This window comes from Chanodichthys erythropterus, chromosome 12 (assembly GCF_024489055.1).
Source record: "Chanodichthys erythropterus isolate Z2021 chromosome 12, ASM2448905v1, whole genome shotgun sequence".
NCBI lineage: Eukaryota > Metazoa > Chordata > Actinopteri > Cypriniformes > Xenocyprididae > Chanodichthys > Chanodichthys erythropterus.
In genome coordinates this window covers 56,932,771-56,946,075 of record NC_090232.1, presented here as the reverse complement: position 1 = coordinate 56,946,075, position 13,305 = coordinate 56,932,771, and positions in this window count along the sequence as shown.

Sequence of the window (13,305 nt, the reverse complement as noted above, 5' to 3'; positions counted from 1 at the left end):
ACCACCTACGATGCCTTATCGCAAAGGAGGCTGTTGGTCATCCCTCGTGTTGCCTTTGCCACGAGCCTGCTGTTATTAGGTTGGTTTTCAATAATATTAAACTTTAATTACCCAGGGTCTGTTTGCTAAGAATTAAGTGATAGTGCTAAACACTGAGCTACTATGCAGTCCTATAAAATCAGATCAGAACTAATCAAAGTAAATTTGAAATAAATTATTCACCTGAAATAATTTATTATATTAGAATGTTTCTTTTTATTTTCTCTCTAGGTGCAGAGAGTGTCTTCCTGAGGATTGGTTCTGTGGGGACTGTGATGCATTACATCACAAAAAACAGCCTCTCCACAACAGGGAAAGTGTGATTCATGGGTTTTTTGAAGCCATTCCTCCAACCTCATGCATCATTAAAGGAGATGGTGGATATTGCACCCATGAGCAAGGTACGTTCACATGAAAGTCCTAATTTTGCTGTTCATGTGTGTCAGCAGCCAGTTACAGATCATCTAAATGAGTGATTTTCATTCTTTTTGCCAGCTTGCATTTTGCCAACTGTGAAGGTGCCAGACTGCTCCTGTGAAGGCACAAACTTCACTGTATTACCAGGCAAACCAGTGATTTTGATTACCATCAATGGTAAAAACAATACACTATTTAGATTTCTATTTTAGATTTGATGTTTTTCACTCTGGTGTGCTGTGACATTGTGCCCGTCAACACCCATGGTATTGACATTAACCGGAACAAAGACAGACATCTTTTTATTTTTGTCCTCTGCAAACAAAAAAAAATAGTTAGCTGTTGCAAAGCAGTAACATCCTTTGCATGCTTCCAGGTTGAAGTCCAGTCGACACATCTGTTTGGTATTTGGCGAATTAGACAAATGTAAACAATGTTGGTGTGAGACTTCTCAAGAAGTATGAGTGCTATACTGGGATTATAGGAACTTAAGCAATGTCTCTCAACCATTCACAATGTGCAGAATGAACTAACTGTTGTAAAATAAAGTATGTGGTAAATGTGTATTTATTATTTTTTAAATTTACTTTTTTGTTCCAAGGGCGTTTTGACTTGCATCAGCCACTATATGAATGTCAAACATGCCAGCAGCAGTGGACTCCTGATTCGAAGGACCTCCTTAGGAGTGGATTTTGGCCAGCCTCTGTCAGTAATTCAACGCTGTATACACTGGACCTCCTGAGCTCCTTTCAGGAGCTCAAGGTCATCGCTCCAGGATTCTCCAGACAAGCCTTTGCAAAGCTTCTGGAGCATCGGACTAAGTGTGGAGGAAGAGTAAGTGTAATTGTTATTACTGTTATTACTTATAACATAAGCAGGCAACATCACAAATACTATTTCTTTCTATATATCTTCCAGTCTGGATATATCAATGGCAATGCACTGCAGCGGAGCTTCTTGGAGTTTTCCTACGCTTCTTTTGAAGAAGACCAGCTCTGCTGTAGTGCTCCTTTCACCTGCCCAGCCTGCACGCCGGAAATGCTGGCTGTTTCCGCCGATGGCAACAGAAAGCTATATCGTTTTCAACGAAACACAAGGTGGTTTTTGTTTCAGTCTTTTTATTGATTTATTTATTTACTTTATATATGTAATGGATGGATTCTCTATTTGTCTTTCTTCCTCAGCTCTGATGATCCTGTTTTTTTTGAAGGGCTCTTTGTGGCTGAAGACTTTGTTGAGACCATACAGAAAGCAGTGAGAAATGCAAGTTTTAATTTTAACTTGACAAAATAGTTGTTACAAAAATAACCATGTGTCTGACCTGGATTTCCTCCCCACTGTAACGATGTAGCGGTTCGTACAGTTATTAATAAATTTATGGATGAAATATGGATATAATAATTCATAAATTGGTTATGAATAAATTATGATTCATATATCGACCCAACGGGGAATTAAACATATATTGTGAATTAATTACAACTTATTATAATCAATTACATATATGATTAGTTCTGGTTTAATAATTATTTAGAGAAACTGTTAGTTTGTCCAGCAAACTAAGCTCCTCATAGAATATTATCAAAGGAAGGGTTTTTTTCCTATGGCCATTAGAAAAAGACTTCCTCTTCTAGCATCCAAACGTAGCAAGGATATAGGATCGAAACGTTAAAGTGACCTGGGTTTTATGAATGAGCAGGAGAACAACAAGCATGAAATGTAGTGCGTTTTTAATATACGAAACAACTACCGAGGTTATACGTCTAAATATATACAGAGGATATACACATATATATACAAGGGTGAAAGTAGGAAAGGAAGGAAAGAGAGAAGGCAAGTAGCAAACTTACAAACAGTCCTTGAGCCAGCGCAGAAAACTGTTTCCTTATCTAAGATTGAGAAACGGCAGTATACTTGCATTGGTTGTGTGTGTCGGATTTCAGTTTAGCGCTGGTGCAGTTCGTTGGCTTCTTCCGTTCAGCGGGAAGGTTTGAACTGAGGACTTGAGAGTGAGTTTTGCTGGAAGATGGCGGTCCCGAAGGTGAGCGCGATGGCAGCGCGTGGTCACCGGAGACGTCCGAGAGGGACGTGCACGAGCAGACGAGAAACAATCGGGAGAACACCCAAGAAATTGTGCGTCTTTGCTTTTATGACAGATAAGCCGACACACCTCCTTGAGGTGGGGTAGCCAATAACATGGGTGCAAAGTTGGCGGGAAAGCTTTCCCTTTGATTGGCCTCATGACTTAATCTGCATGATTTATGGCTCTCAGATCAGATTTCGAAGTAGAGTACTTTCTTCACAGTATCATTAAACAAATAGAACAATGCATCCTACAGGGATGTGAGACACATTATGGAATAGAGGAGAGGAAGAGCTTTCAGAGGAATCTAAACTTGACACATAAACACAACATGTAGAAGAAGTTATGGTTTACAGACAAAATTACATTAATAGGAATGAAACTAGAATGGCTACAGTCATTTAAACTCTAAAATCGAAACACTAGGAAGCATATATGCACTTAAAATATAGCAGGTACACTTTGGCACAGTCATATCTTGAGAATAACTGAACATACCATCTCTAGGCATGTTTGTATATGTGTGTGTGTGTTTTTGTGTGTCCCTGTGTGTGTGGGGTGTTGGAATGTGGATCTGGTCAGTCTCTGGGGGGGTGCTCCTTTTGAAGTCACCAAAGGGAGGAAGTTGGACTTTTCTGTTTACCATCGCAGGCCCACAAACCTGCCGAAAGTCACAGCCGTCCGGCGCCGATTTAGTGATTTATAAACAAAGTTCACCAGGTTAAAAGCGTTCTGAAACTCCAAAGTTTATTGACTATCCTGATACGTGTGCATACGCTACAGATTCCCCCTTTCGGCCAACGAAGTTCCTGTGCGGACTTCGTTGGACGGTAACCAAGTTCGATGGCACATGGATCCGGATGGTCACGCAGCAGGTGGTTCCTACTCGTCCTTGAGGAGGGGCAGATAGGCACCTGTCCATGGACTCTTGCATCCCTTTGATCCCTTGGGATAGGATGAAGGCCAGACCCAGGGCGAGTACGTACTTGATTGCCATGGAGAAGCAACGGACTGTGTTGGCAGCAGTCCAAGCGTGGTCTCTAGGTGAGCTGGTCAGGACAGGCAGTCGTGAAAGTGCTTGGCGGGCTGCATCGATGGGAGTACTGTCACTTAGCTGGGACCCCCTTTTGTCAATCCTCAGTTCCAGTCCTGGATCTAAGGTGTGATGGTGATTCCTGGAGGAGGATGGGATTTCCAGTTCTGACTGGTCCTCTTTGCTTGAGAGACAGTACACTGCCAGATGGCTGCGATGAAGGATGGAACCCAGGGGTACCTGGATCCACTTACTTGGATTGGGCAGGCTGACACGAGTGGCGGTGTTGTGCTGATGGTAGGTTAGGGTGGCAGCATGAGTGGGGGTGTGGACAAGCAGTGTCCCGATGACTTGGGTGCGAAGCTTGGCCTTGGCAGGGCAGCGTGTGTCGCTGGTCATGGGCTGCGGCCGGCCCATTCCTTCAGTGTGGTTTCTGAGGAAGAGCTGGTTTGGGCAGAAGTACTGAAAGTCTTTGGTGAAACTACGCCTGCAAAAGTGGGGAGCCAGGCACAGCCGTGGGTTGCTGTTGTGGTGGGCTACCACATCTGAGGTGTGTTTCTTGGCATGGGTGTTACATTGCCACCACCTGATATTGACCTTGTCTTTGGGTCTGGAGATGTTATCTCGTTCACCGCTGGGTAGATTGAGAAGGACAGGCAACTCATTCTGCTCAGGGTCGACGTGCAGTAGGATGGCAGCACCCAGGGAGTCGGCGAGGTGGGCTGGAACAGTCTTGGTGGGTCTGCCAGTAGCGAAGTCCAGCACAGTTTGTGTAGGAAACCGAGGAATCCTATTCATAGCCACTCTGTCCATAGAGAAGCTAACTTCTCGCAGCAGGTCTGTCAGCAAAGCTATAACCAGCTGATTCTGGGCAAAGTCATTCTGGAAGACTGTAAACAGTTGCTTCCTTGAGTTCGCCGTTTGGGTCAGCAAGAAACTGTGAGTACAGAGAACAGCCACAATACCTTTCCGGGATTTGCAGATGGTTTGCAGGGTTTGGCTCTGTGTTGCGAGTTGTTCTCTCAGCTGTAGGCGGAGCTTGTTGCGATGCTGATGGGTGGAGTAGGCTGTGATGAGACTCGAGTCTCCTGGTTGCTACAGGTGCAGTGGTACCTGCCGTGCCATCAGTAGTTCCGTGGGGAACACCTGAGTTGACTCCTGTATGGTGTCTGTGATGGCCATGAGCATCAGAGGAGGTTTTACAGTCCAGTCTTTCTGGTCGACTGACCGTGGAAACGTGACTCCTCTGTTTTGCAGTGGAGCTCGGTGATTTGCGTTTGCAGTCTGGACGTAACGGCAGACTTGACATCTTCTGGCGTGCTCTGCCACATCTTGCTGCATGCTGGGCCAGTACGCCACTTGTTTTAATGTCTCGTAAATAGTTCTGGTGCCATGGTGTTTGGCACATGGTGTGTCGTGGGTGTATATCCGTTCACCCCCCTTTTGGCCCTATGGCAGTACAAGCTTTGGCGCTGTGAAGACATCAGGGACATATTTTAGAAAGTTCACTCCCACACGCAGCATGTGGTCGGTCATGGGACCAGGTGCCGTGAACGGGAGGTTGGAGGGGTATGAGTGGTGGTACAAAACATTTTGCATGGAAGTGTTGGCAAGTTTGGTTGTCAGTGGCAGTGGCAGTAAGGGGGGAAATGTTGCAGGAACAGTCCGCTGGCTGCGGGTTGTTGTTGTCACACTAAGGGTGGGTGAATGGGGTGGGTGTGACCATAGCTTGTTATGCAGGGTGCCAGTCTTGGCAAGGGCATTAGTTTGGTCGTTCACGCCTTTGTCACGCCCTGGTTGCTTTAAGCGTCTTTTCACCTTTTCCCCGTAAGTGATCGTGTCGTGTGCTTGGGTGAGGTGATCACGTGTCTGGAACAGGTGTTGATGTTTCACCTGCTTGTTGCATTCAGTCTTGAAACCAGTTTGTTTCCAGCCCAGAAGATGGCATGTGAAACAAGGTCTGGCAAAGTGTGAGTCTGTGCACATGAGTTCTCTGATGTTATGGACAGAGGAGACTTGAAGGGTTTTGAGGGTCGCTGCTTCTTCACCATACTGACATGACTGGAGCCAAACAGCACCCCCTTTGGTGTAAGGTGGTACTACAATTTCCTGTATGTTGATCAGGATGCAGACCTGTTGGATAGTCTGGCCTGACAGGAAGTTGGCAGTGTTGACAGGAACAACAGGAAGCTGTACAGTCATCGGGGCCCACAACAACTCATTTGCACTGTCCGTATGAGCATTAGAGTGCATCAGGAGGTCTGGAAGGACCAAGAAGTGATGGGTTAAATGCCGGTTGTTCCATTTGAAGTTCAAAACGCAGATGTCCTTGACAGTCATCATGGTTGGCAGACGAAAGTCCAGTGGAAAGTGTGTTTGCTTGTTGACAAATGGGAGGTCCGGTGTTCCTTCACTGAGAGCACTTAACAGCGTGTGGCTGAAGGCTGAGTTGTCTTCCCACGGTGTGAGAATAATGTCTGTTGTAGTTACATCATTCAGCTGTGAGTCTGTCGTGACCTTGGAGCAGAGAGAGTTGCAGTCTATGGTGAGTTGAAGTACGCCGGGTGGCGACCTTGAACTGTGCTCTGAGCCGGGGTTCCCGCGGTTAGCTGGGAGATTTCCCGCGACCTCTGTGACCTGACCGTCTGGCTCAGGTGGTCTGGGTGACTGGGAAGGCAGAAGTTCACACACTTGAGCCCAGATTTTCAGCGGTCTGGCATTAAACAAGGGCTCAAAACAGTCTAGCAGGTCTTTGTGGATGAAACAGGGAAACGTGTCCATTAGCGCTACACACACCGGAGGTACCAGGCTCACTCGACCAATGGTGTGGTGCGTGGGAGCTGTGTGTTCAAGGTGGACCTCATTTGGACTGTGCGACTGCACATTCAGCTCCCATCTTTGTGACTTGAGAGTCTGATTTTGTCTTTCAGCTTCATTCCTCAATCTTTCAAAAAGGTAAGGACAGGTTTCTGGGCAGTGGTCGAAGACTGTGTAACTGGTTTGATTTTCTACAGTCTTTTCAGGAGCAGTGTTCTGCTTGGAGTGAGCTTCGTCAACCAAGTTTTGCAGCTGCTGAGTAGACATACTGCGTGAGCAGGCCAAGGCTTCCAGGTGATCACTCACCACAGGGTGCAGCTCTCGGAGAAGCAGAGTGTTGAAGATGAAATCTTCCTCCATCGCTGGCTGACCACGTGCTCTAAAGCAAGCCATTTGCTGTCGGCTGTAGCAAGTGTATGGGTTTTTCAGTCTGCCCCGTTTTAGGTCCATGGCAGCAGGGAGCCCTTGATCTGATGCAGGGTCAGAAAGCTTTTGGATCAGAGCCTGTCGCAGGTGCTGGCAGTTGGATGTGACAGCTGCTGGCGAATGTTCTTGGCCGCTGGACATTTTGGGCAGTGGACTTTTAACCCCATTTGGAATTAGGGCTTCTTGACTGGTTAGGGGAAACTCGGTGATGTGTGTTTCCCCTCCCATGCCACTTTTCAGTACTCTGTAACCAGTGTCAAGTTCATTCACATAGTCTCTTTGTTGTTTCGGAGCCATAACTCCTTTCTGTGCCCGTTTGAGATGATTTTCACAGGTCAGGGCTTTAGTGTGTCTGTCTTTCAGCTTAGTTTCTGCTTTGGCTAGGGGAGCTTCGCTGTGTTGGAGTTTTCCAGTCAGTTTTCTACGCTCCACCTCCAGGTGGAGCTCTGCAAAGTCTTTGCAGCTCCTCCTGCAGCTCGGGTTTGGATTCGTCCGCTGTCCAACGCTGGTCCTGGGTCTCGACGAGTCGCTGATCGTGGTGACGATGAATCTGGGCCTGATTCCTCCGGGCGTCCTCCGCCTGGAGCTTGAGGTTATGGGCGATGGCTCGGATGACTCTCGCCCACTCTTTGTAGCTCGGCATTGGATCGTGGGCCATTAGTCGATTCAGGTTGTCGTCCAGCTGCTCGTTGCTCAGGTGCTGGGGATCCACAGCGTCGTTGGGCAGGATCGTGCTGGTCAGGGAGCCCAACCCGGTCGTGAGTCCGTCCCCATGGGTGCTGGGGCTGGCTGCTCTGAACACGTTAGCTTGCTGTTGGCGAGAGAAAGACAGCACAAACAGAACCAATGCAAGCACGCGCAGGGCTAACGACTTATAATAATGCATGATTATATAATTCTTTGGTTTGGTTCCAGTTAACTGGTGCAGACAGTTAGTGGAATGTAGGCTAGACACTTAATTGTCGATAGCCAAAAGGACCACGCGGGTCAATTTGTGTGGGTGAGTGCCAGATTTGAATAAAGATTTTGACAGGCGGTAGCCCTAAGAGTCCTTTGATGACTCTCACTGCTCGGTCGTCTATCTATTACTCAGTTTTCCGTGATGGCTCTCACAGGCTCTGCTTTTACATGAACTGAAAGAAACAAACACAGTAGAGAAGCAAAACAGAACAGGGTGGATGCAATTAAATGAGAAATAGAGCAGTAAACAAATAGAAAGGAATAAAAATAGAATAGCAATAAACTAAAACAGAAGGGCTACAGGGGAGAAGTGAAACTTAAACTTCCTATTCCAGCTGGGTTTATGACGGTGTCAGGCGAGTGCACTGTTGCATCATAAAACCTAGAGGGATGGTATGGATCGAGAGCATAAGGGTTGGCCCGCACCTGAGTAATTGAAGAATATGTAATATTCTGTGGCTTTCAATTAGGTGAAATGACTGTATGTCACTAATTTAGGCCTGGGTGAATTGTGGGTGCTCAGATAGGAACTTAATGGCAGGCAACCTTTCCTCGACGTTCAAACACTCTACTGCGGTGTCCGTGGCCACCTGTCCCCTTTGTAACACGGTGCAACCTCTCAAACAGGGAACACCAGCACAATTGTGCACTTCGGTAAGGTACTTGCGCCAACGGCCAGCGTGACCGGTCAAGATTGAGTTTTCCCTGAACTCCGAGTCTGTCCCCTTTACGGGCAGTTACTCCAAAAGGGTGGTTCTGTCGTGCAGAAGCCTGAGCCGGGAAATTAAACAAAATTGCCGTTTGGTGTCACCTTGGACTCGTTGCCTCCCTTTACCTGGTACACAACTTGCTGACGTCCTTGCGTGTTGCCCGTGATACGAGGTCAGAGTGTCTCCGATTCACACACAGTCAGTGAAAGAACCGCCAGGCCAGGTAGCTCCACTCACTGGAACTCACTGGAGCAACCGTCAGCTCACCCCAGGGCGCTAAAGGGCCTTATCTGCAAGTGCTCAAACAGTCAGGTAAACACGACTTAATTGTAAATTTAAATCTCAATTTAAATCTTGTTTAAATAGAATTTAAATAATTAAGTGTGTAGGATAAAAGAGTAGGGGTCTAAAATGAACTAGCTAGAAGCAGAACAAAAGTAAAAATAAAATAAAACAAAAACAAATCAGATGCACTTGATTCAAATTTGAATTAAACTTGTTCAATTAAATTTAAATGAGTGCATAGAATAACAGAATGGGAGAAAGAAAAGAGAAAGCCTTCCCTATTTGCAGATTTTTCCTAAAGAGAATTGCTTGTTGATAGCAAAATGCCAACTGATTGACACTACTTAATTTTAAAATTGAATTAAATGTTATTTAATTAAATTCAAAATAAGTGTATGAAATAAGGGAGGCTTGGGTGTGCGTGAATATTATTGCCAGCCAATAACATCAGGACCCAGAACTAGGAGTGAATAAAATAAAACATTAAGTAATAAAAGGGAATGAATTTCCAAAGTAAAACTAAAGAAATAACTTGAGAGAGAGAAAAGACAAAAAGGGAATGGATGAAATAACACAAAGTAGAATACAAATAAAATAAATAAACTGAAATAAAATAAAATAGAGTAGATCTGTGAATACAGGAAAAAGAATACAAGGGAAAAGAGAATTGACTTATCTGGCAGTGTCCATCAGGGGGCGCACTCTCAGAAAGTGAATTCCTTTGTTGGAAGGGAAACAATTTAAATTAGAAATTTAAACGTGTTTAAATTAAATTTAAATCAGTAAACCACATTCCAACAATGATTGGAAAGCATAACCACCAAAAGCAAATTACTTTTACAACTCCCCGCAGTATAGAGAAGCAAAAGATAACTTGGAGATAATTTCAGTTCAAAGTATGGAGCGGCTTTAACTCAGAACGTCCACGCGGTGGCGTCACTGAGTCCACACAACCAATAAGTAGGGAGGGGTGGCACACCTGAGCAGACTGCCCTCTGGCGTCTGGTCAGAGTTACTGCATCCCCTTTCTTTAATTCGTGATATAAAAAGAGTGGGGGTTCAATCTTCAACTGGCTGGCGGCAGCAGCCACTGACAGGTCACATGACCTGGTGGCAGCTGCCAGTCTGATTCTGGCAGGTCACGTGACCTGCCAGTGGCGCTGGTGGCAGCTGCCAGTCTTGATTCTGGCAGGTCTGTCAGCGGTGGCTGGCAGAGTGTAACGCGTTCCTTATTTCTATCGTTGCATGGAAATACATAATTGTATTATTATTAATATAATCTTATGACTCTATTCTTTTGTATAATTCACGTTTTAGATGGGTTTATCTCAATTAAAGCAGTCAAATGACCGTGATCTCAACTGGTGGAAAATGACGCATAGCCCAGCCAGCCACTGCTGAGACGCGAGTATAACGCGTTCTCTAATCACTCTCTCTGCATGAAAATACATAGTTTTATTATTATTAATATCATATTATGACTCTATTCTTTTGTATGGTGGACGTTTTAGATGGGTTTATCTCAATTAAAGCAGTCAAATGACCGTGATCTCAACTGGTGGAAAATGACGCATAGCCCAGCCAGCCACTGCTGAGACGCGAGTATAACGCGCTCTCTAATCACTTTCGCTGTATGAAAATACATAATTTTATCATTATTAATATCATATTATGACTATATTGTTTTGTATGATTGACGTTTTAGATGGGTTTATCTCAATTAAAGCAGTAAAATGACCGTGATCTCAACTGGTTGCTATATGCTTTGCTGGACGCTCAACCATCCAGCCACTGTTGCCTGTCATTCCAAAGAAATCATTCTATTTTGTATGCATACTGCTAATAGTTGTGACGATTTTATGTTTTGTAATAACACAAGTTATGCAATAATATATAGCATAAAAATGGCAATTAAAACGTGAATTATTCTAATAATACGACCCTTTCTCAACATTAATCCTAAATCTGGATACAATCATTTTAGCGGCTGTGGGGAAGTTTAGGTCTCATTTCTTGATTTCATTTTAAAAAGGTGTGTTTGATGTAAATATTTAGATACATTGACTTTGTTCATTTCTTTTAAGGTCACGGGCAGCATAAGCAACATGACCACCTGTAAATCTGCTTGTTTCACAAATATGTTTCACATATTTACAATATTTGGAGGGGACTTGCATGTTTAAAAAGTTGTTGTTGAGTGTTAGCTTGTAAGTAAGTGTAAGATAAAAATTTTGTGGAATGCAGCAACTTTGATTTACCTAATTATTCATGACTCTTTTTTTAATGTTAAAAATAATAAAATACATGTTTACATTTTTTAATGTTAATGTAAACAACAGGCGTTTGGGTAACATTTATTTGTCCATTTCTCATTAATTATATATATATGGGAGGATGTACAGTTTGTACAGTATAAATAAAAATCATGAGTCCCAGTGCATGTGTGTATGAAATATGATACCTCAAAAGTATGTGCATGTTTTTGTTGTTGAGCATCATATTTATACATCAGGCTTTTATAGCTCAATTTTTTGAAAATCAATCATAATATGTTCCCCGAAAGCATGCTGTGTTATATTTGACATTTTCCACCAATTGAGATCACGGTCATTTGACTGCTTTAATTGAGATAAACCCATCTAAAACGTCCACCATACAAAAGAATAGAGTCATAATATGATATTAATAATAATAAAATTATGTATTTTCATGCAGCGAGACTGATTAGAGAGCGCGTTATACTCGCGTCTCAGCAGTGGCTGGCTGGGCTATGCGTCATTTTTCCACCAGTTGAGATCACGGTCATTTTACTGCTTTAATTGAGATAAACCCATCTAAAACGTCAATAATACAAAACAATATAGACATAATATTATATTAATAATAATAAAATTATGTATTTCCATGCAGCGAGAGTGATTAGAGAGCGCGTTATACTCGCGTCTCAGCAGTGGCTGGCTGGGCTATGCGTCATTTTCCACCAGTTGAGATCACGGTCATTTGACTGCTTTAATTGAGATAAACCCATCTAAAACGTCCACCATACAAAAGAATGGAGTCATAATATTATATTAATAATGATAAAATTATGTATTTTCCATGCAGCGACAGAGATATAAGGAACGTGTTACACTCTGCCAGCCACCAGAACCTCTGACAGACATGCCATAATCAGACTGGCAGCTGCCACCAGCGCCAATGGCAGGTCACGTGACCTGCCAGAATCAGACTGGCAGCTGCCACCAGGTCACGTGACCTGTCAGTGGCTGCTACCGCCAGCCAGCTGAAGATTGAACCCCTACTGTATAAAAACGAGCGCTTTGTGGGGTTCTGACCCTTACGCTGTTTTAACTGCACGGTCACGATTACAACTATAGAACCTCAGCGGATTCTTTCATAAATATATGTGTACCGTTTTACTCACAGGTACACAACTCTGGGAATCAGTCCCTTTGGAGCAAACTTTAATGCACGCGAATATGTAACGCTTGCGGGATTCCTTCGCCGCGGGTTACAAATCAACATTGGATCAGGATGCTGATATAGCTCCAAACTCTCACACATCAATCGTTAAATCAGACAGACTGCTTTTCCGATTAGATCTGTAACGGGGATCACGTGGTTTGGGTAGCTAGTCCAAACGACGTAACCCAGGAGCAAACTGGCTATTGTGAATTTTTGGACGACACAAGAAATTCAGATTTAATAGCGGGTAAATATAAAGGCCTTTCAAGAGATTTAGTGGGAATCTTGCCGCACGATCTCAAAACACGCTGAATACGACTCAACTCGTTTATTCAAGCGGAAATTAATATTAGCTGTATTGCAGAAAATTTTGTCGCCTTTTCGCATACAAGTCTGAATATTAATGGACTGCAGTTTATTTCACGGTCAACCAAGACTAGGCCTGCAGTGTTTTTAGACACAAACAGCAGCTTGTTAACGGTGTGTAGAGTGAGGACGCGTGCGTCTGCGTCGTCTCACTGAATAAAGCGCGCATAAACACATTAAAAATCACACAAAATTATTCTGGATTGCTCATACACAAAAACCAACTTTAAAACGTGCTCTTCATTCTCCACCAAATATATATGTAACGATGTAGCGGTTCGTACAGTTATTAATACATTTTATGGATGAAATATGGATATAATAATTCATAAATTGGTTATGAATAAATTATGATTCATATATCGACCCAACCGGGAATTAAACATATATTGTGAATTAATTACAACTTATTATAATCACTTACATATATGATTAGTTCTGGTTTAATAATTATTTAGAGAAACTGTTAGTTTGTCCAGCAAACTAAGCTCCTCATAGAATATTATCAAAGGAAGGGTTTTTTTCCTATGGCCATTAGAAAAAGACTTCCTCTTCTAGCATCCAAACGTAGCAAGGATATAGGATCGAAACGTTAAAGTGACCTGGGTTTTATGAATGAGCAGGAGAACAACAAGCATGAAATGTAGTGCGTTTTTAATATACGAAACAACTACCGAGGTTATACGTCTAAATATATACAGAGG